The sequence below is a fragment of the Hyalella azteca genome, unplaced genomic scaffold (assembly GCF_000764305.2).
Source record: "Hyalella azteca isolate HAZT.00-mixed unplaced genomic scaffold, Hazt_2.0.2 contig5073, whole genome shotgun sequence".
NCBI lineage: Eukaryota > Metazoa > Arthropoda > Malacostraca > Amphipoda > Hyalellidae > Hyalella > Hyalella azteca.
The window spans coordinates 51,617-77,344 of record NW_025935277.1 but is presented as its reverse complement, the minus strand read 5'-3'; positions in this window follow the sequence as shown (position 1 = coordinate 77,344).

Sequence of the window (25,728 nt, the reverse complement as noted above, 5' to 3'; positions counted from 1 at the left end):
CCAGCAGTGACACGCTGCTCTAAGATAATAGCTCCATAGGACTTCAGCCAATAATTAATCATGCTCGCTCATAAGCAGCCATTTCTGCATCCGGCCACACCTGCACATGCCTATCATCATCTGGCTGAACCTATTCACGCTGCCCCGACTTACAACTTTCTTGCAGCCAATGACTGGCTCTACCAGCTTACTTGCCCCGCTTCTCTACTTAATGCAGTCAAAGAGGTTAGGTTGTTTCTGCCTAGGTTTGTTTTCAGTGGAACAATGTTCCAACGTGTGTATGTCCGGCCAGTTGCAGTATATGACTGTGCTTAATTAACTTTAGCAAGCTTCAGCGATGGCTGTGGACATACGGCGCTATGCTTTTGAGCGCTTGATTTTATGTGCTGCTATGCTTTCTAGAAAGAATACCCCACGGAAACGGAACATGAAATGTTAACTTGCGCAAAGTTTGGCCTCCGGCACGCGCCTCGGTGTGCGGAGTCTAACTTGCGCTAGACCGGAGCGGTGATATTAATTAATTCTCAGTCAGACATTGCTGCTCTTTCTGTCTTCCCCCGAGGTCCAACGTCTTCTGCATATGGCTGCCATGGCTAACGATATACTTGTCAAAATCTCTGGCCAGCCACGTCTAGTAGTAAAAGTCTCTTAGATTAATCATGACTTGCACAATAATGACAGAAATAAACCTATTTCATGACACAGAAAATACAAAAAATCCTGCTCGACTATCTGGAAATCAACCGTTAATTATTGTGCTCGCCGAAAGTTGCTCTGCTCTCTAGAAACTCCCTGCATACAAGAACACATGTGTGTGCTAGGCCCTACACAGTTGTAGAAGTTGTTAAGCTGCCCTACGTCTGATTAATGAGTAGATCAGGTAGCCCCAGCCATTGTTCTGAAATCTGATCCGTCTTCGCTCGACATGCGCTGAGTGGTTATAACCAAATAAAGCTACCATCAATTTTCGTGTAAGGTATCATTTATTTAGTTCTTACATTAAAATTTAACATGATATTAAATCACGGGGTACAATAAACTTTATAATCACTAACGATTTAAGGCTAAAACAAACGCATAATTGGTACTGATAGGTAAGCCTAACAAGGCTCAGTGATGGAGACGGTTGTGACGTTGTGATTAAACTGTGCATTGGTTATTGAAAATTATAGAAAACCTGTTAGAATCTGGCATTAAATTTTTTATCTAGGTAAAAAGTTGATCATCGAAAAGCCCTTGTCGTAGGAATTTCAAATAAGATCATTAGATGGAACTGGAAATTCTAGCATGAAATGAGCAACCTCATCATCATGCAATAATCGAGCAAATAAAAACAGAATTGGACTTTCCGGAGTTAAAGTTGAAGAAACAAAATTTTATGATGAAGTAGAAGATTAAAATTAACTTAAATCTGTTCAGTGCTTTTTTTTGCGTTTCACAAGTTAGCGCGTGCAGAAAATAATGTAAACAATTAAGTTTAAGCACAGTCCACACACGCCGTAACCAATAAAATATGAAGATATAGTTTTTGCTTTCAGAATCCCTGCCCTATGGATTGATAACTGATCATATAATTAATAACAAAGGAATTAGATTCATGAACGTTCGAATAATTAAAATCGTTTGTTGGAGTTGAACAACATATCAATTGTTCAAATATAGCTAATGGAAGCCTTGCAATTTATCAATGGTTGAAATCTTTATTGGTACCCAAAAATATGTATGAAGTTAAAATCTTTTGTAAGTCATACAATAAATCAAAAGATTAAATCGTTAGAGGGAGCCTGAAATTAAGATACTCGTATGCCAAAAGTTTAAATTTTTAGTGTTAGCCTAGCAATTTACTAATTAATAAAATCGTTTGTGGTTGCCAGGCAATCTATCGATAGTTGCAATAGACGGTGGGAGTATTATTATAGTCGTTGGGAGCCAAGCAATATGTCAAAGGTTGGAATCGTTTGCGGAAACTATAACTATCAAACTTAATTTTAAATTTAAGCTCTACAATGTTTCCTTTTAAGGGTAAGAGAGAGAAAAAAATACATGTAATGTTTCAAAACAGCTATTCGATAATTTGTACCCTGACTTTTTTATAGCAATATTCTACAATGATTTCAATTATTAAACAATGAGCTGAAGGTACGAATAAATTGCCATAAATGATTATCTGAAAATAAGGTGATCAAAAATCATGAGTTGAAAGCAATAAAATTTTTATGAGAACTTTTCTTTCATTATTTGAAGCAACAGAGAACTCCTAATTAAAAGAAATAAGCAAGTCTTCCGAATTACACAGTCAATGATTCGCAGATCATGAATGGGCACCAAAGCAATCAAAAAACAAAACGAATTAATAACAAAAACTGACATGTATTGTTTTGTTCAGATATTTTTGTGCACTTAAAATCCGAACTCTAAGATAATTAATTTATGAAACACACGGAAAGAGAAAATGGCTTTAATTTATTTGTGAAATTATTTTAGTGTGCCTGCCTTTTACCATTGCCGCCTCTACTGATGTGCCTGCCTTTTACCATTGCCGCCTCTACTGATGTGCCTGCCTCCACACTGCCGCCTCTACTGATGTGCCTACCTCTACACTGCCGCCTCTACTGATGTGCCTGCCTCTACACTGCCGCCTCTACTGATATTCATGAGAGAGATCCGCGCCATAGATATAATGGTCGCCCATTCAGCCATTGTTGACGTCTCAGGTGGCTTGATAAATGATTTTTCTAATCAATGTTGATCCTCCTTCATTTGACTACGTAACTGTAAAAAACCAATCTAAATTTATAAGCTGCGCGTCATCATAAACGGTATCTATAGGTCGCTAAAACGATAAATTTCGCATCATATATCACTTGCTTTAGATCTATGCTCGTGATGCTGGAGGTTGCCATTAGGGTATCACTGAATAAATTAGAAGAAAAATTATTGAGAGGAATCGTAGACTGACTAGAAAAAATAGTAGATGGTAAACTTTGGCTTAGATGAAACTATGAAGACCTATGGATTGCGCAGACATATTTACAACAATTGCACATAAACAAAACAAACGATATCGTCAAAATTAAAATTTTATTTACAGAGAAATGTGGGACCAAAAATGAAAAGATATACTGAATTTAAATTTAATATGCAACGAGTACGTGAAACTACAGACATGGTATATAAATATTCTTTATTAGTTTGTGCACTGAACTGAAGACTCCACTCTGAAAAATGTCGAGCTACTTAACGATTCAAGTCACTCCTCAGCAATGGGCGGGATTTGTTTAACGAGTTTAATGGCGTGGCAGCACAAATTTACGAAGCTGCAGCAATTGCCGGTAATTAGTCGCGACGGCCCCAGCAACGATAATTAACTTTGGTGCTCAGTATCCGGTTTGTTTGTATTCGTTCACGTTTTTAACGTGCAAGTTTAGCCAACTGGTTTAGAACAGACCAGTTTGTGGACGAGTCGCTTCGAAAGTTTGCATAATATTCACTATCGTTCAACTTAATATATTTCATTTTTTTTCCTGAACCTTTATTGTAAACTTTACACCCCAACTTCATTACTCCACAACCCGGTGGAAGTCGAGTAGCTACTTCAAACTATCGCCAGTCATAAAAAGATCCGGTCAAATGACACGATTTCGATCATCTGTGAACAAGGCACGAAAAGGAAAAGAATCGGCGACAGGCCACATCAGGCCTACGCTTCAGCGCCGACATATCACTATGTTATGTTATATTATGTTATAAAAACTGATTCTAAATAGAATCAAAGGAAAGATGCTTACAACTTAAAATGTTCAGTCCAAAAACACAATATTTGAATAAACCTGAAGTATGTAGATGACCATTCACTCCCCTGATGGCTCTCCTGCTTCCAAATAATTGCAAGGCGATGAGTCAATAGGAGTAAATATCTCAATATTTTGTCAAAAGTTTTATTGGAGACCGAGCAATAACATATGTTAATTAAGGAGCCTAAAGGATAGGTAGAATAGGAGCGATGCATATTTTATTTATTTTTTTTTGTAATAAAAGGTTTGGATCTATTCGGTGAAATAATTTTCAGTGCGTCTATTTCATTCTGATACATATTTCACCAAAAATTATTTTTTCTTAGAGTGAGAGGATTGAAAAATCTAGACAACTTGTCATTCCTGTAGTTCTTTCAATACATTTTCAAGCAAAATCGGTAAAAAAATGTTCACAGTTAAACGCACGAGAATCTTGTTATTTTTGACTATATTGTTTGCCAGAGAACGAAAGGTTTATGAGCACATTCGGGAACTATAATTTACGTTATAGCCTTCAAGTTAAAAAAACCTGCACCTTAAATAACTCGGCACCTCAAGAAGCCAGGCGTTGTGTTACGTCCATTCTCAATACTCAGCTTTTTGAAGCAAGAATAAAGGCGGCCTTCTTCTTGTCCAAATTATTATTTCAGCACAACCAATCCCGCCCAATGGGCTGCTGAGCATTTTAGCTTCATGTTAAATAAGTGACTTGCTTCACAACATGTTTGTGTATGCATTTTACTCCACTGTCTTCAGCTCTGAACAGAAAATGTGACTTGCCTCACAAATGTTTCTGCGAGCATTTTACTCCACTGTCTTCAGACCTGGACAGAATTCTACACGTCTCTATTTAATGGAACAGAATAAAATTTCGCTTACTTATGTATTGTTGTATTGTTTAATTTTAGTTTCAAAGAAATGCGTCTGCAATGTCCTACAAATAAGTGAAGGATAAAGAATAAAGTTCCGTTAGTCGTACTGAACTTGTATAGCAAGTCGCGTTCTGAGAACAGTTCCTCGACTTGTAAGTCATTTGCTGCACTGTATTTAGGTACGAACTTTTTTCCGGCTTTAATTTCGATTTTTTTAAAATTATGTTTATGTAGACGCGATTAAACAAGTATCCCATTTGCTTTGCTAGTTCTAAGTCGCTGCATAATTAATTGTAATGGTAATTTGCATACGGCGGATAAGTGTACATCAAATTACATATTTGAAAAGCATTATATAGGTCCTTCAGAAGCCACGTTCCTGAGATTTCTAGATAAAGTTCGGCAGAAATAAACTACCTACCCAGCTCACTCAAACTAAGCATCACCTTTATCTGCTCATGACGTTATATAGATGGGTTGCATGATAATACTTATTACATGGGGCACTAGTAAATGTTTGAGGCACCCGCCTGCCCTCAGGCGCCCTGCAGGTATATTATGTATGCCTTAACAAAACTCAGGGGGAATTTCATTAGTTTAGCCAAGGACGCGAACTCGAGCAGGCAAGGCCGCCTGGAGCATGAGGCAGCTAGACAGCGAGTCCATATCACCATCAGTGTAGAACAAATAGAATCAGCAGGCGATCGATGTCCTGGGAATTTTTTGCATAAAAAGATTCCTGAAAGAAATAAGCCATAGAATCAACAAACGTGCAGATAGGGCATTCTGGAATAAATAAGGCTTACTACCGCTCGGCGAACCAGTGTTCGCACGGGTCTGCTCTGTACCTCAAGAATAAAATATTGTGGGGATCGTCTTTTAATTGATATCACCTCTTCTGTCGCTTGCTCAACCACCGACGCGTCCATTTGCCACTCGGCAGTATCTCTACAACAGATTTGTGATATTTATTTCCTACGAGCTAAATGCTGTAGAAGGAAAAAGTTATCGCCACTGTTATCTCCAGACTATTCATCAGCCTAATTGAAACTACCTGATGTAGCCAAAAACGTTCGCCGGCCGATTTTAGTAAAAAAAAGTGTTTCATCGCGATAAATGGCGACAGTTGTACGGGTTTGGTATCGCACTGCATTGAAGGTGGTAGAATGCGTGTTAATAATTCCAAACATGCGTGTTAAAATTCTATAATGAGCCCCCAACGCATTATGAACTACAACTCCTCCTTGATTATTGATAATATAAAAAGTATTGTTACTTTCTGGGTGCACTTCTCTTTCAGCCACCAGACAACAGAGATGTACTCAACAGAGACTTCGAAGCTACGTATCTTCATGTAAAAAATTCTGTCATCAATTGGTATCGCGGCGTCTCCGAACGGTCAGCTGCTTGCAGGAGGTCCAGATACAAGCGGTCAATTAGGTCTATAAAGCCTTTGTTCGCTATTGCGAGAAATGAGTCTATTTGTTCATCAAATCATTACAAATTAGCGATGTTGTCTCCCTTATGGTACTAAAATCTTGGTTTAGGGTCCTTTCTTTGCCCTAAATCATTTGAAAGTTTTCTCGGGATTTGCGGGATACTTAATTTCAGAATAATGTTGAAACTTAAAAATAATCGAACATCTTGATTAAAAAGTTATTTCCATGTTCAAAATGCCCATACATTTTTCTGAGGTTTTAACAACTACGAATATTATTCACATATACATTTGCTGGAAGATAAATGAGCGACTGAGTTGCCTCACTGAAAAGCCAAATAATTTTTGTACATGAAATTTAAGGTTTGTGTTGCATTCCACAGATTATTTTTATAGATAACTGGCTGCATCTGGATATACGCTGATGACAGAGGAGTGGAGAGACCTCGAATGTTTTGGACCAACAATTCAACTTTTCAATTGTACAAATTTTGTTGCAATTAATTTTCAAGGCTGGACAATAAAAAAGATTTTTCATTCTATTTCTCCATAAGGATTTCGCATTATAATTAATGCATATATTGCACTATATGTAGCACTTTCTTCAAGTAGTCAATTAGTACTTTCTTTAAGTAGTAATACAGACGATAGGTGCCACTACTAATGAACTGCTTATCTTTATCTCCTGCTGCCGAGAATCACTTTATTCTTTATTACAATCCGAAGAGTGTTCATTAATTTACAGCGTCTAGACACATTAATGCCTTATTTGTGGAAATACAGTAAGCGCTTCCGAGCGAACGATCGTTACACACCAAGTCTGCAGAATAAGGTGCCTGCAAGCACCGATAACAATTTCTTTCTTCTTGGATAAATCAATAGAGACAGAACAAATATATTTGCTTCAATTTAGAATCCACTAAAATTTTACCGGACCTTGCTCCAGTCTAGCACATGTAAACATGAAGCCTCGCAAGACATGGGCGGGAACTGCTCCACTTTTCGTTTTTTATCGAATAATGAAGGTACTAATTGTTGGGTTCTTGTTATCATTAAATTTAATTTATATATATGCGATTGTATACTGTCATTAATTAAATTGCATGTAATTTATAGTTTACGAATAAGTTTATAGAGACTCTTTTGGATTTAAGAGCACCACATAACGTTTTAAGAGCATTTCCACGTCTTCCAGTAGTACCAAGTCTCAACTTTCCCGAAAAGTTGTCCAATTTACTTACAGCAATACCATGATACAATGTGAATGCCCGTCTCCTTTATTAAGTTCTTGATTTTTTTGGCGAATTACTTCACTATTACAAAGTAATATATGGTAATGCCCTCCTTTTTTATTCGAGATCATTATGTTTTAATAGCACCTCTTGAGCAATACAATAGTACCATATCAGTGGCCGTTTTAAAATATCGAGGTAAAATGTCCAGCAAACTTTGGCCATTCGTTCGTACGCGGCCGCGTTGATGAGCCAGACTATAGAAAAAACTAGCGAACGCAAAAAGTTGCGCTGCCCAGCTAGTGGGTGAAGCAGTGATAGGAAGAGGCGTTACAAAAAGCCATCCTCAATTCTAAATTAATTTTGTAACGTTGTCGCGAAGTTTGGAGGCAGCAAAAAATGCTAAAATTTGAGTAAATGAACCAGCGAAGTTCGCTGATTTTTGGCTGCGGCCTATATATAAGGAGGCTCTGAGAGAAAGGTTGCCTGTTGGCGAAGAAAATATTTTTATGTACTTTGGACTCCTGGAGAAGCTTCAGCTGTAATTGGTGAGTTCAGCGGAGCATATATCGCTGGCTTCATCCTGGGAAGCTCGCGGACTTGGAGGATGAAGGCAACTTGCAAAAATAAGATTTGCTCATGTCGATTAGAAGAGGAAATTTGAACAACAAGTGAGCTAAAAAGCAAACTTGATTGGAGTCCTAATTAGATAACGAGCAGAGATACAACATACAACAAGTGTCTATAGAAGATAAATTCCTCCATATTAGATATTGAATTTTCTGGAGAGTTTTCATTTGCGCAATCGCATCGATGATAATTGAGATTTTTAATGCTATTTCCAAAAGTTTCCAAAGTTCATTTCTAAATCATATAGGAAATTAAAACCATTTTTTCGTAGATACAATTGCCGTTAATTGTTCGCTTCGTTTTCCGGAGCACAAGTAGGATGCATCGAAAAAGTTTGCTCAAGTTCCAGCAGGCCAGACGGCCGAGACATTCATAAGCATTAGAACGGTTCCTTCATTGATGGCTTAGCCTTGCGGTTACTATCCTTTATATTGAACCCTCACTGGCCAACAGCCGGTCAATGCTGGTCTGGCCAAGCTCGTCCTACAAGGCTTGGTGTTTAGCATATATTGTAGGTGTAGGATGCACACGGCCCAGTCGAACCTGCAGCATTAAATAACTGACATAAAGCTGGGATAATACCGCAGTGATTTGTGTTCTTGTGCGATTATTAGTTGTTGTTATTATATAAAACAGAATTTTAAAAGTTATTTTGAACTAAACCAGCTTGATTTTCAAACAGCAACTAATGTACAAGGAAATTCATAAAGATTTTATTGGTAACAATAAAAACTAGTAAAAAATCAGCTCCGAATGCCTAAAGTTCAAGATTATCTCGATAGTTTAGTTTACCGTTTAGATATTCCTCTCCTGGGTTGGACACCATTCAGCGACAGTAGGCTGTCTGTATCCATGCATATATTTTGTGTACTTTATCGCACAACAGTCGTTTAGAATATTTTTTATTACATTAATTGCTACAGTAAAATAAGAAACTACCGTAAACGGCAGCGTTACATCGGTGCGTGTAACAGTTTTCAATGAACGAATTATCATTAAATCAAAACCCTAAATTTGTAGTGAAAACATTCTGTGTAGACGAATGGGATTCAGATCAATGCAATGCTGACTTAAACCTATACTTCCTACGAGGCGGCTTCAAAAAGTTCGTGGAAAATATACGTAACTGAAATTTCTATGTAAATAATATGTGGCCAATGCACCAGAACGATCCTGTATCAAGTTTTTATAACATGTTCCCACATGAACCTTTAAATTTATCTTACAAACGCGAGGCGCTTTTATAAAAAGCAACTACCGTTCATGCAACATGGCACATGCCAAAATCGAAGTCAGATTCAACATGAAATTTATGGTGAAACTTGGGTGAAGGAACAGCCAAATCATTAACGCTCTGGAATAAGTTTATGGAGATTGTGCCTCGAAAAAATCAGCAACCTATATACAAATGGATTAGAAGTTCCGGTAGAAAAAGAAATGAGGCCAATTAAAGATGCGTCCAGGCCACGCACATCAGATAGTGCGAAAACATCGATGCTGATCGTGATCTCATTGAAAAAGATAGGCGAATAACCACCGAATCAAGAGCAGAGTATGTTTTTTTTCAAACTGATGTTTATCCACAAACTTTTTGAAGCACCCACCTACAATTACGATGGATTTAAATTGCAGGTTGACTAAAAATAATACATCATGCAATTTCTATGCACTCAAAGTTCAAGCACAGACAATGTCTAAAATAATTGAGAAAAATTTAATGATTTCGGGAGCAATGTGAAGACCTGTAACACAAGAAACCAAAAAATCTCAATTGTGAGCTCAAACCGTTATTATTGAGCATCCAGAATATTTAGCAGGATTATATTGGAGCAAAAACTAGTGGGGAAGTCAGTTCATTAGATCGCTGTGCGAAGTTGAATACGAAACTTGACTTAATGAAGATTAGGATTCCTCCATCAGCGGCTAGAGAACATCCGATGCACGGTCAGCCGACTTTACTCGCAGCAATGTTGCCATAATTTGCTGATATTATAGCCCCTGCCACTGTGGCGACGTCAGCAGTGGCGCCCTCCTAGCCTTTTTAACATATGATTATGACTTACATAGAAGAGGATGAATAAATAATAGATATTGATCTTAGAATTCGTGTTTGGATAGCTACAAATAAACGATTTTAAAGTTGAATTTATAAAATTTTTGTTTCTAAAAACATTAATAAACATTAATTAAGTAAGAATTTTATTATTTATCAAGTATGACGACGAACTGTCTATAGTTGACTTGTGGCAGTTGGTCCACTGCATGCTGGCACGTGAACGTGTGTTCCTGTCTGCTCTCCCAGCCCGCTATAGCCATACCTCGCCGGCTTAAACACTAACTTTGAACAGGTCTGCTGGCAAAAAAATGCATTCGAGAAAATCAAATATAATTCAAGATTTAGCAAGTCTAAAAATTAGAATTGGAGTTAGTACGAAGCGAGATGTTAGTGAGAGAAGATAATTGCATCTTGGAGAACCTTGAAGAAGTGAGGTTTTAGTAAACTTTTTTACATCCAACCCGGGTAAATTACGAAGTATGCGGCAGGCAAATGCTTTAACGGAAGTTGTGTAATTTTCACATGAACAAATATTTCCTGAAAGTTTGGTATCCCTACAGGATGCCATATTATCTATAAAAAGTTGTTCCTCGGAAGATACAATGTATGATAAAAAATAAGCAGTAAAATGGGGTGAATAAGAAAAAATTCTGGGCCACAAGAAAAAGAACAGACATGATGACTTTCAGAAATTTTAATCCAGCGAGACCAGAAACTGAGAATAATCGTCAAGAACAAGCTATAGGGCAACATGGGGCAGCGCGCCCCCACTTTTTTTAAACAAAATTTTTGATGAAATTCTAATTGATACGAGGTGGTTCTTTGTTTTGTTTAAAGGTACAACTAATGGGCCCATGGGCTTGGGGCAAGGCGCCCACTCGGTAGAGAACACGGACCAATATCTGCCATACTTAGCGAGAAACCCGCTATGGGCCCATGACCCGCAGTGGGCTCGCTGCCCCATGTTACCCTATTAATTTGCTTAACTCAACTCCTCAAACCTCTCAAGAAATATTGATCCTGCGACGATGCTTAACCTATATACAAAGGAGAGTATCTCAAATGAAATCTTCTAAATTGTTTGAATTCTTGCCGATCTCAGAATATCTACACGGATAAATTGCTCTTCGTCAAAGTCGAAAAACTTCTCTTTAATTGAAGCTTAGGTTTCATTTCTCCGAATAACGAAGGTTCTCTGAGCATTAAATTGAAATTCCTCGAAAACCTCTACAAAATGTCAACTACTGAATGATGAACAGCATATGAAAAACTTGTAAAATACCGCACGAATTTGAATCCAGTCTTCATATAGTCTAGTGGCAGGTGTCAGGGAATAAAAAATTAGAAGTCGTGCAAAATTATTTTGTTTTAAAAACAAATTAAGAGCGTCAGAACTGCGTGAATGTTCAATTATTTTTGGGTTCGAAGGCAAACTAATAATAAGTTTGATTGTAAATAATCGCGTAGGTATAATGTTTCAGAAATTATTGATGGAATGCACTCGTAATGCAACATAGTTTATGATCTTTCTTAATTGAATGCGAAAAGTTTCTCTCATTCTTCGAGGTCTATGCAAAATGCATATATATATATATATAGTAACAGTTTAGTGACTCGGAACTGCACTATATACCGCCTTATAGTCATGAAGCCATTCACACCCTAAGTCAAAAAAAATGCATAGAAAAATTATTGATCATAATCTGATAATCATTCATAATCATAAAACGAATTATCGACTATAAAAATTTCACGATGAAATTTTACAATACCCCAAATCAATGAAAAATTATTTTTAATAACATAAATTAATAAGAAATTATACGATAACAAAATTTTTTTTTCACCATCGAGCAGTGGAAGGCAGGAGCGTTGCGTCAAAAAAGCAAGAAGCGCTGAAAAAGAAAAAGCAAGAAGAAAAAGCGTTGCGCTGAGAAAGCAGAACTAGTCTACAGCAACAGCAACAGGAACTAAGAACTTAGTACAAGATGTAGCTTGGTTCGGCGGACCACCCGAGCTCTACGAAGAGTTGCTTGTAGAACAATGCAGAATTTATGCCTGTTTTGTAAGAATGAATGAATGATGCTAAGTTAGACAACATTATGAAATTACAAGCAAATCCGAATATAGAGGCCTCAGAGACAAATTTTCCGCTCTTCGTCAGTGCGAAGATCTGCTGATTTTCAATAATGCCTAATTTGAAAATTTGAGCCTATTTTAAATCCTATAAACTACTTGTGGGAAATTTAATTCCAACTCAGAGCATTTTTTTTATTTTTAAATCTATTCACTTTTTTAATTTTAAAGTCTGACTAAAGACTTTAATATTTTTAGCCCTTCAGGGTAAACACCTGTAGAAGGTTTCGTCTAAAATGAATGAGCAATAGAGAGCGTCGAAATAAAACGAAATAACCTCCTGCAGCCATTCGTGCAAACAGCTCTAGTTCCGTAAATTTGGTTGTGCATGCTTCCAGCGTCAATTTAAATGCAATGCCCCGCGAGATAATGAGAACTCCAGTAACTGAATCCAACGTCCTGCCATCAGAGCTGTCACATAATTCTTAAATTTTGAATAGCGGCAACAACGATTTAGTTGCTGCGCTGAGCAAACAGCAAGACTCGTTTAGTTGGGAACCCAGTTGATGCGTACACCTACTTTGTCTGTGGTGTTTTAAGCTTGTAAGTTGACTGCTTTATAATATCTTTCCTCCCTAGTGTATGAGTTAGCTTTATCACATTATGGTGGAACATAAATTGGCCCTGCATAATTATTATCTATATATAACAGGCAACAATTTGCCAATAATTTTCAAACCAGTTCATAACAATTCTTGTGTCGTTGAAAATGAAGACTGCCGTCTATAGGCAACTGAAAATATCTTGCCTACGTATAGTTGTTCAATAAGGACGGCAACAAAGTATCAAGAAAGTATCAACAAGGTATCAATAAGGCATCAACAAAGTATCAACAAAGTATGAATGTAGGCGCATTTGCTACGGTAATATACCACACAATCCAAAAGATATCAGCGCATTTCTCTGTCACGCAATGGTTGTGAAGCATAAGATTTTGATTCTATCATAAAATAAGGAAAGACGGGAATTTATATAAAAATGTAGAATTAATGCTGTCTTCCGATGCATGTACAGGAAAAGTGTCGGTTAAGTTCATATAACATAGTAACAGCGTTTTTATAAGGTAAATGTCTTTTGCGAGTTACTTCTAAAGGATATGTCTACTGCAAGTTATTTATAAAGGAAATGTTACTGCAAGCTATTTAGAATGTATACTGTAAGGTACGTACGTAGTATCGACTTTTAAAACAACATCCATTTGCTTCACATAACAATTAAGTAACTAATAGTTCCACAATTTCACCGGAAGTCGGTTTAAGCTCAATGCAGAAATTCTAGCTTTATATTCAAGTACAAAAGTTAAATAAATATGCAGTGAAGCGATTTAGAATAGAATAGAATAGAAGTGTCGGCGTTGAAGAAATAGGCCCATGGCCTGTTGCTGTTGTTGATAATAAAGTTTCTATCGAAGGCTCACTGAGAATTATTACTGACTAGTGTGTTGCCAGTGAAGTGGCAACACAGTTCTGAAGTGCTTCATGTCATGAATATTTAAACCAAAGAATATCATAGTCAAGTAATCATCCGTGTTTAACTTCTGCCAAATTTCTGGACCATCAAACCTCCCGTCCGGGATTTATTCGAATTATCAGTCCTTGAAATTGCCACGTGATTTTCTTTAGGCAGTCGCTATTAATTTGAGATGATTCATCGAATTGCCTCGAAAGATCAATTTTTTTCTGCCTTTAAAATTTTATCTTCTTATACACAGGTGAACGGTTGGCATATGCTGCTAAAACATGCTGCATTTTCCGCGCTGTGTTACCTTGAATAAGTAGGAAGCAGGGCTGTCCTCGCTTCCTCTCTGTGTCCATCCATGCTGCTGGTCAAGATGGAATTTTGTACGCCGTATAAAAGAATCAATTAGTCTTACCGTAGTCAATTGGTCGTCAGGTACTGTCGGAATGCCTCGCTGGCGAAACAATAAATACGTCGCTCTGTTGTGTGGGAAACCACAATTCAAGTTTCCTGATGCATGAGCTGTCAATGCACGTTTGCAATTATTTCGAATTTTAGTCACAAATAATTTTTTGGGGGGCTTTGCAATTGATTTTGTATGGCATACTGTTTGACATGAAGAAAACAGACAGTAATTTTGGAAGTATTCTAGAACCTAATTTGCGAATTCGGTAGCATGTACAGTTCAATCAGAATAAAAATCGAAATTTACCAAATATTCTCAAATCATCTTCAGTAGGAGTTCGACTGTTCCCTAATGAAAATTTTTTCTAGAACTAATAGCGATAAATTAAGGAATGAATTAAAGTGAATGTGAAAAATTCATTCACAAATTAACATGCGGTGCAGGATTCTTGACCGTTCAGAGCTGCGATTACACCCGTAATTTATGAAGCCATAATAATTTCCTTAATCGTGCGTCTTATTTATCTTAAAACCCAAGAATATAATGCTCAGCAGAAGCTCAATGCGCTGCTATAGATAAGTGCTTAACAAATCCATAAATTTGCGCCATCGCAAAAAGCGTCACCGCACGCCATTAGAAATCAGCGTCTAATTCTTTTCTGATAAACTGCAAGCATCCGATATGGATGTTAAATTAACTTAAGAAGTTACTAGCAGAAATTGCATGATTGCGAGCATACGCAAGCTGGACTACTATAGTTCAACCATGGGGTGGACATGCGAAATGCCAAGGACTCGAGTCGAAAGATGTCAGCGCAGCCGGCATGAGGCGGCCACGTGCGTCTACACATCCCAGGAGGAGGGAGCAGTAAATTTGGTTGTGATGAGTTGGCTGGTCGTGCATTTACTAAATACATGCGACGGCAATCAGAGCTGGGCAGCGCTACTTTGAAATGTAGCGGCCGCTACCGCTACCGCTACATGCTCTAAATGTAGCGGGCTCTACCGCTACCGCTACAATTGCTTAAATGTAGCGCCGCTACTGCTACCGCTACATGTAGCGCGCTACTGCCCATCTCTGATGGCAATTTACTAAGATTGAATTTATGAGTCGTGTTATTGCGATTGACTTTTATAACTGATGGCTTTCAGTTACTAGCTTGGATGAGATTGTAATGACCAATATAGCTGAACCGTGTTGTTAATGCTCCGACTTACAATACGAGTATCATTGTTATATAATCAATATGTGTCATTGTTAATGAAAGTCGTGTCGATCCCACGACTTTCAATACGAGCATCATTGAATCGCGATACACAAGAAGCTTGAATGCTTTGATGAAACATTTAAATCTTGAATTGCGCCAAATTTCATACCAAATTTCATACCAATGCACGATTATTCAACTAGAGCTTTTTAATCGGCTTTTCTGGCAGTAACTGGTCGACGACAAAGGCTGAATCTTACGCACGCATGAACAAATATCTTTTGACCACGGTTATATGTCATGCCCATTCAGCGCGTGTGTGACAATCAAAATGCTAGGCATGTGATTACCAGTTAAGTCTGACGAGGCCAAGAATGTACAAATTAAAATACTGCTTATCTCCGTTCCTAGTTCTTGCAAGCACGCAAGTGGAAGATAGAAGCTCCCAGAACTGCGACCACTTCACTACAACTTTTTTGGGATCAAATTTGGTTCACCGCGTTGAGTTTCTCTACACATTTTGAGATGAGAGCAAGAAAACACTACTTCTCTCATTAAAGACAGGAATGTAATGTCTCGGTTTATTAAAATAAATTACCATTAAACGTATGACGCATTGAAGAATTTATTCATTATGAATCTTACTAAGGAAAATTACATTTTTGCATTTGTGATGTAATAACGTAGAATTAAATCTTACACTTGAAAACAACAAGGTTGGTTTGTTTCAAGGCAATTCACTCGTCAAGTTACCATGTGTCCCGTTTTCTATATGATGTCGGCACGTCAGCATCCATGCATCATAACCTGGTATAATGTAGTTAGTTTGTGGCACGGCTCTGTGCGATGTCCTATTAAAAGAGCGACCATAAACTTCGTTTATAATGTCTGTCACTCTACGGACACGATGGCGCCGGTTTCAAGCAATTTAATTCATATACTCAGTGAACAAACCTATCGATTCATGCAAGCACGGCTTGCCACGCTATATTGAATCTATGCTAATAAACCTTAAGTGTCTAAATTTTTATATTTTAAACACGCACCCGCGACAAAGCAAAATTATCCGCATGATTTGATCTTAACTTCCCTGCATCATTAATAAGCGGGCAAAAAGTAGAAGACTTTTGAAGACAGGGAATCATGTTACGCCGCTTCTTGATCTGCAGTACATTTAAATTGCGCCAGAACCTCATGGAGCAAAAAATTCTAGGGGTATTATTTTATTAATTATGACTTAGGCACGTCTGAAAAACTCTACATAAATTTAATTTTTGTCCGAAAGCATTTATCTGTCATAATATATATCATCAAGATATTTATTGGAAACTTTCCGGAATAGCTTCCAATAATTTTTTTTATCGACCAAAGCGAAAAGCACCGCGAAAACTCAAAAGATTACATTGTATTTTGTGTGTAAACTGTGATATTAGGTGCGCGATTGAGAAACAAATATAAAACAAAATTAAGTGTTCGGATCCTGAGAATTTTTATTATTATTGCTGCTCTTCAACCTGAAGCTTGTATGAACGAAATTTTCAGAAAAAATATATGAAGCGAATCGATTGAAAAATATTTAATATTACAAACTTTCATAAAGCTTTATCAAATAGGCGTTAGCGCCCGAAATGAGCAAGAAAAAAGTATTTCGATGCTTTCGCTATAAAACTAAGGTAAAGTGGAGGTAATGTTCAATAACATTTAAGGATATAGTAATGATAAAAGTTAACGCATTGTCTGACGTGACAGTGAGAGGTGTTGCACCCTTTAATATATAAAATATTAGAGGGATTCCACTGTCTCCATTCACTTTTTTCCAATATATTTAAAAAAATTCCAATGTACATGTTTTCCAATATAATCATTATCTCACAATAAACATTTGAAATTTCAGATCAAGTCATCCGTATTTCCTGTCAAGTGAAGGAAAAAGAAACTTTCTTTGTGTGACTGTTCGATGCAAGAATAAGTATGGAATTGGTCGGGATGCGGCGTCTCTTTTACTTAAATAATGCATTTTCTTTGAGTATGTATATTGTCGTTATTCTTATAATCATTTCATCACACGTGTTTTAAAATGTTGCTACTTTACTTTTAATATTTGCCCAGTTTAAAATTATCTAAACGACCCAATGGAATGCATATCATTTTACGATTATTTTCTCTGAAAACGGTTAAACATTAATTAAAAACTGTTTAACTTCAGTTCAATTTACAGAATGGAATAAAATCTAGAGGGTGTAGTTCAGAAAAGCTTATTAACTTCTGTGGACTTGAAACTGACATAAAATAAACGTGACATACGTATTAAATTATGACTTGTTAATTGTACAAAAATCAAGATTTTTTATTATTTTTAGCATCGCATTTTTGTCTTTTGTATCCAGAATTCCCGGAATACTTCAACCAGTTTCGGTTTAAAACCTATAGAGAGCTTTGAGGCGCGTCATGCAGTGTCGAACAGTTCCGCATCATAGCATCTAATGCGACGTTTTTCAATAGCGTCATAATTCAGGACTTGGACAGTGTCGTTCGCGTCAGCAACGATCCAAAGATTGTCATTTTGGACATACAAATTATAATGAATTACCTTTTTTTTCTTTCTAGCACAGGTGTCATTTGTTACTTTCATATTACATCTGAGATAGGTTGAAATTATTAAATCTATAGGTCAATATCAGTTGTGCAAGATTGTATAGTGTTCAAAAATTAGGTTTAGCAATAATTTTAATTCTCAGATAAAAATTCCTTGTATCGTCTCGACTCCAAAACTGCCCAAGAAAGTCAATGTTCTCTCAATAGAGAAATCGATCAATCTCAATTTATTATAACGGTGAAGCACAGAGCCTGCATATATACAGTAGTTCACAACTTTCTCATGGTGAGATAATGTTGAATGATTTTATTGACTTTGCAATGCGCGGGTTTGGTTTGTGGTTCAATTACAGAGGAAGGGTTAGCTAACCATGTGAATTTAATTTCAATTTCCTTTTCTACGGTGGAGTTTTGTGACGTTGAAGCTTTGTATCCGATGCACGTCAAAAGATACACAGTTAGAAAATTTTGTTATTTTTATTTATCTTTCCATCTGAGAATCGATGTAGTAATGCATGCATTAAAGCAGATGTTCTACTTTCAAGTTCCAACAAAACAGACGAATAAAAAAATAAAACTTTCAAAAAATTACTTTAGCCTCAATTAGACGCTGAAGGAAAAATTAGTATGACAATAACTGCCACGGTCGTCGTATTTAGTTCACAATTAAAGGCACTTCTTGCCTGCGATCGGCAATACCAAGTGCTACGTGCACCGGTTTACAAACATGCGGTCGACTGTTAGAAGACTCTTATAAACCAACACAGCCGGAACCATGGTTATTTGTTTTACATGATAGAATTGCTCAATAAGCCCTATATACCTAGAGAGAGACTAGCTGAAGCTACTGGAATTTTTATAACGATTTTGAGGAGGGCAATTTTTCTTAAATTGATCTCAAAAACGGCACAAAAACAACGTCTTTCACGACAGTATTTACATTTTGGGCCCACGGTGACGTCACAGTCGGAACAACAAACGACATCCGCAAAGAGCAGCTGCGCGTGGGTCAACCTTGTATTAATTCAACCATGGCCGGAACCATCATCCCTGGAACTGAACTCTTTGACTTGGTTAACTTCAAGTCACAAATTAACTTAATTAGGTGGCACTAAATCTAACAAAAATTTAACCAAATTAATCGCCCAACTAGGATAAGGAGTCATGTCCAAGATATAATTCATGACCTCGAAAAAAGTTTATACGTATTTTCAAATTTTACCTAACTCTAGTAAGCTCTTGTGAAAGTAAATCTTGTGAATCTGAAATCTTGAGTGCAACTGAAAATTTCAGTTGCACTCAAGGTTCGCTATGGTATGAAATAATTTTTTGAGGCCTTATATGAATGGCTGATGTTGAAAGCTGACGCTGCTCGTGATTTTCCCGAAATTTGTTCATAATTTGACCTAACATAGCCCGGAATATTTTTAAAGATTTGTCCAGATTTCGTCAGAGATTTGTTGAAAGTTTTTAATCTTAGATTTTGACCAAAGTAACCCGAGATTCGTTCTAATATTGTCTAAAATAATTGACGGTTTGTTCTAACTTCATTCCAACTGAGTTGGATTTTCGTTGGAAAAAGCCAAAAGTGGAGGCGAAGTAGAGTCAGAGTGAAGTACGGACGCAGCTTTTAAGTGAAGACAAAATGATAAAGCCGACAATAAAATGCGTCTTCGCCTGTCACAAATGGCGGTTTCGACAATCAATTAATAACAACTATATGTGTAATAGATTATATGAGGCTAGCCGAGCATTGCTCGTGAGGTCATATAAGATATACGTACGATCAATGCATTGAACGCATGCAATCGTGGTAGCGGAGAAGAAATATGATGGAATCCATGATGCCGAGATTGCATGTTACCCAAGGAAAGTTCTTAACGAACATACCAAATTTGTACCGTATAATCAACATTTTATACCATATATGAAAAGTAGGGATCTAAACAAGTTTTCTTAAAAAAAATTGTTTTGAATATAGACAGTGAAAATATTGGAAAACTTCGTTCTCAAGTTACAGGTCATAAAAATGAACTCTGTAAAATCAAAGTGTTATTAGATAAATAAAAATAATATTGGTAATGGTTAATGGATATTTTTATGATGCAAAATAGGCTTAATTGAAACAATCTGAAACATGATACAAACTGTGAAAGCAATTAGCATTTGTCAGCTACTTTGTTTTTGTTCTCGCCTATATATCGTCGGGTAAATAAATGTAAGAAATGATACTATCTCTTGAAATTTATTTACCTGAAAACCAAGTAAATTTATTTTAAATCAGGTTTGCTCATAATGTTTGAAAGCATCTAATCATACCGGTTAATTCGCACTTATAAACTTTTTAAACTAGATTGCCTGCTTCGATCTCCCGTACCTCACACCACTACTTTTAATGCATTCTAGTTTTTCAATGTATTTTCCTCATTTTGCGGCCACCTTTATTGCTGTCAGGTTTTGAAGTCCAAGTAATTTGAACCATTGTGAAAAAATCCGCTAGTCTCCCAGAGAGTTATTAACTGTGGCATGCTTGCATCCTTACCCTATAAACGTCGTTAAGCCCTCATAATTATAATCACGCTGCAGATCTTGACATTATGTGGATGTGCGCACCTCCAAGTTATTGTCTTTGAATTATTAATACCGATACTGAACAACGGTAATTTATTTAATATCGCATCACAAATCGAAAATCATAAGCATCAACAGCCACAAGTTTATAGTAGATATGCCGCTAAGTTTCATGAAAGAACTGAAAACAAGTTCTATTTTCTACGATAGTCATAAATCCTACTTATAGGCCGTTATCAGGAGGGGACTGCGTGCCGAATGCTCGTATAAATCCATGGTGAGTTGAGGCTCTCACAAACTTAATAGGCCCGCTCCGGTGCCGACCTCGTTGCGGGTCCAAAGGCTATTTACTTATAAACCTGAAGCGCTGCCGCCACACGTACACACACTTTACAATGCCGTCGATTTTTTTGAGGCTCACCACAAGAATACTTATTAACCAACTGGAAGCCTCACTATAAAGAAAGGTATAGAGCTACTTTAGAATCGAAGCCATGCCTTTCTTGCGTATAAAAACTGTTGCTAAATATAGCTGGGCTATGCAGCGCCTGACCGTATCCGTTCTCTAAGCAGACCTCCGTATACTTCCCAGCAAAATTGAGCGTTGCCACTGCCAAGCCTGAAGCTCCCAGTGATTACTTATCGAAACTCTGTGCTAAGTGAGCCACTACTATTTTCTTAAAGTCAATAATAAAAGGAAAATAAATACGAGATAATGGTTGTGTGCTAGCCGGAATAACAATGAATGTTCGCTATTGATAATATACGCAAGAAGTAGGGTATTCAATTATGAAGTGTATATGTTGGTAGTGTATACCAAATTAGGGACCATCCGCCCAGCCTGAAGAGAACTCCAGCAACCCGCAACTTAAAGAAGGTGTAGCACTTCGCCGTTATAACGGAAAAAGGATATCGTTAAAATCACTTCTTTGAGACGCTTCCGTGCTATGAGATAACTTGAGGAATAGCGTCAAATATGTTATATAGGTCAGTTTATTGACAGAATTTTTGGAAATGATATTGAAAATGTTTTTGTAGCGATATTTCAGGCTGAGGATAATGAAATAATTCATAACTATGATTTGATTTTGCCGTGAGAGAAACTATGGCTGTCATTACATGGTGGCCCAGTGGTTACAGATCAGAGTACCAAGATTGGCGCAGAGAGGTGCGGGTTCGATCCCAGCTCTGTGCGCCAATTTCTGGTCAGAATCTGCAAGGAGGCCGGGCGGTTAAGCAAACAAAATTTGAAGCAGTGAGTTACAAGTTCGAGCCCGCAACAAGCTGTGGATGTTCTGCAATGTTAAGAATCGGCGACAGGCCTACGGCCTAATAAACGCTGAAACCGCTCTATCATTATATTGTATGGCTATATAATATATACCGCTTCATATTATTTTATATGGCGAGGCTGCCGTCATGCATACCGCATGATGACGATACAGTGAGGCATAACCCTCCATTTAATTATAATTTATCGTCAGTGGCATAACCTCAAATTATGAATTTAAAAATTTTCCATCAAATTTTGAATCTTCGCACCTCACTCAACAAGCAATTTTGCAGCTGCTTTCATAGCCAATAAATATTACTTGTTAGTTGAATTATTACAGTTTACTAGCGTAGCTTGCATTCGTAAAGGCTGGACATAATCACCTAGCAACAGCTCGCTCGTATCTGTATCGAAATGAAAAAACTAATCTTTATAGAGGAGTCTGTAATAGAAGATAACAGGTTTTACGGATGGCCTGGAAGAGGGAAAATGTTATTTACACTGATAGTCTGAAGACATAAGAAAAAGGGTTTATACATACTGCGTTCTGGTCAGGTTTATCCTCCTGTCCGCAATAATACTACCCCAACAATTTTTATTGCATAGAGTGTCATCCAAACTCCTGGGCAACGGCAGGCTATCTGATCTTACCATAGTAACGTAGCCTAGATACGTCGAGCGGCGGCGGGCGACGATCAACAACCGGCCGGAGAACATTGCCATATCTTCGATTGGATCTTTCGTTCTGGTCATCTCTCAAGAACATCGGATTCTGAATGATAAATGACCAGACAGAACCCTTTATTGATTTAGCGAGTTATACGTGCATTATTAATGACTGATCTCAACGCTACAAGGATTCGAACTGCACCTACTATGTCGTAGCTATCACTGATGCCATCTTTTCCTTGCCGCATCGAGCCTCAGTTATAGTCAAGTTGTGCACCGCCTAAGTTTATTGTGCGATTTACTCTAGTATTTTAGGGCTCCGGAAAAGATTTCTAGTCTTTCATACCATAAATCGATTGTTTGTTTATTTAAAAAAAAGTTCGATGGTCCATACGTTCCAGAAAGCGAAGCAAGGGCCTCCCTGACTGTATTGTCTACAAATTCACGTTCATGAAGTTCGGCATGACTTAAAAACGCAGCATGATCTCCTACAACATCCATAAATTAAAGAAATGAATGTTGATTAAAAACTCATTTTGGAAAACGTCAATAAGCAAGAATTTCGTTAAAAGAATTACTCGACCTACTCAAATTCAACTGATTAACTGAAGGCAGAGCGAGTAAAAGATCAATCATTTCAGTGAAATGTTGCCAAAATGTGGCACCGCGACTGGAATCCTAATTTATTCCTGTGTTTTTTCTTGTCGCAAAATCTATCCCAGCTTTACTATTATTTCTGCTAATTCATCAATAAATTATAAATGATAAAATACGGACAATGGCAGGCCTCGAGACAGGAGCTCTTACGACAGGTGTGAGGTCGTGACTTTTATGAGCCCAGCAACAAGGCCGAGCTAAAAGGTTCAGAGAAACACAAAAACGCAGAAAATAATATATTCTATAAGTATTTAATACACACAAATATTTCAGTTTCACTCATCCAACACTTATACAAATAAACTTACAAGTTTCTATACAAATCAACTGCAAATATCGTAGTTCACATTAAAGGTCCGTTAATATGTCATAATGAAGAAAAAAAACACCTATTCCTTTCCACCAATAAATTGTTACCTAATTTCGTCTCAGTTGACATATTTTCTACTCAAAGATTGCAATGACGCAACAGAAAACATGAGGCTCAGAGCAATTCACATCATCAATCGATGTGCAGAGCAATAATGCACATCAATTGAGGAGTAAAGTGATGTGCTGGACGATAATTATTGCTGTACAAGCTTGTTGCTTTAATTACCCATGTAGCCATGTTGGGCAGATTACCGCTACATAAATTGGAGGGTAGAGCAAGTGGTGCAAGGAACCCGTATGAGAATATCCTTATGCCTGTAGGGGAACTTCTTTACTTTGTGCATAGCGAAAACAAAGAATTTATCGCAACAAAAAACCTGCATATGAATAATAGATGGCATTGAATACATTAAAACACGAAGCTGAATGTCGACCTGATCTCCAAGTAATGAACGTACCAGATGCATGTATTCAAATTAGAGCAATTGTTAAAAAAGCTTCAGATAAAAATTATCGAAGAAAGGAAGCTAGACAACAGACGAACGGAACACAGCCACTCATGTCGAATATAAATAATTTGGCATTATATCGCATATCTAAAGAATTATCACTTATCTTTGTACCTTTACGTAGGTACGGGGAAACGAAAATAATGATCAACAATCTTGAAATGATGCTTTGAACAACTCAGAAAATTTGTCTTTTACACGACACCAACAAATGTAAAGCACAAATAATGCGACGAACTAAGCAAAGAAGCAACACACGAAGCTGTACAAACTACACAGCAGGGACGAATCTGTACACACAGAGGCTGTACAAACTACACAGCAGGAAGGAGTCTGTACACACAGATGCTGTACTAATTACACTGCAGGGACGAGTTTGTACACGATTTAAAATACTTTATTCGCCTAACTTGATAGGTCTACGTAGATTTAAACGCGCATCATAAGCGTTTATGTCACTGTTTCAAATTCAATCGCGTGCAACAAGACTATCAGCTGGCGTTCACATTGATTTTTCGGTTATTATTATTTTGACTCGTAATATGTGCGCTTAATTGAAATAATTGTGCAATTATGGAAAGAGGAGAAACAAAAGGGATAAGAACACCGTCGTTGGAATTTAATTTGGTGGTTAAGAATTTGAGGGAGGAAACACAAATTGTTGTCAGGAAGTAACCATGAAAATGATAGTGCATGCCGGCCGACAGATGTTCAAAATTGAAGTAAAAACAACTATTATAACGATAAATACTGTAACAAATATCGGTAAAAAATGATTACGAATTTTGGCGACATTTACAGGCATGTAATTAATAAATAAACATATGACTTGTGAAAGTCTAAAACATTAATTTAATAATAATAGGCATCAATTCGTTTAACTCCTAAAGATTACTTTTCAAACCGCCACCTAACATATCGAGGGTTTGTTATAGATTTCGCTGACTTGTTCACAGTAGCGACTGTGTCGCAAATCTTAAGTCGCTACTGTGAACTTAAGAGTCTTAAGTCGCAAATCTTCTGTCATCGATTCGTTCTGTATCTTAGAATCCCCGGCAAATCACTAAGATGTTAGCTGAACAAATATCTTTAGGGAATGTAATTTACATTAAAATTTATTCACAACACAGTACATGAATAGTAGACAGTCTTCACAAACAAGATGATAAATGATAAAATATCGATAACAAGAGAGCTCATCACTGCACAGAATGAGGTGAACAACGACGATAACGAAGTTCGTTGGTGGCCGACGATATCCACGTTATCCACGTACGACGATAACGAAGTTCGTTGCTGGCACAGGACAAAAGTGAGACTATACCAAAGCAAGCGTTAGCAGGCAAGAGTAGCAATGGTAAGCTCGCATAACACATTTCCATTTTTCGTTTCATTACATAGGGGTAGAAACAACATGATTACAATGGTCTTTTAACGTACGTAGCTTCGTTCGAAGACGATGACAAAATTTACACTTGGCCCAGAATTCAAATGTGTTTTCATCAACGAGTGATATCTATGAAGAAGTTCAACAGAAATATGGGCGATATTACATACGAAATTCAAAAAATGTATAAGACTAAAAAACTTTCTTGGCACAGATGAGTTCAAGGATCCTTTTCATGCGTCAACGAGAATATAAACGGAGAAAAGAAACAACCCAACTTGCAGGATATTGGATTTGCACACGAAGTGGAAAAATGATGGAGCACGTAACAGCGAGTGGCTGTTTCTAGAGACAGAATCGTTGCGTTAGCGCCAACACTGTCGTAGGAAAATACTGTAAAAATCGTTGCATGATAAAGAATTAAGATAGCTCGTCTGAAGAGGCACGTCTTCTACAACTCGCAGCA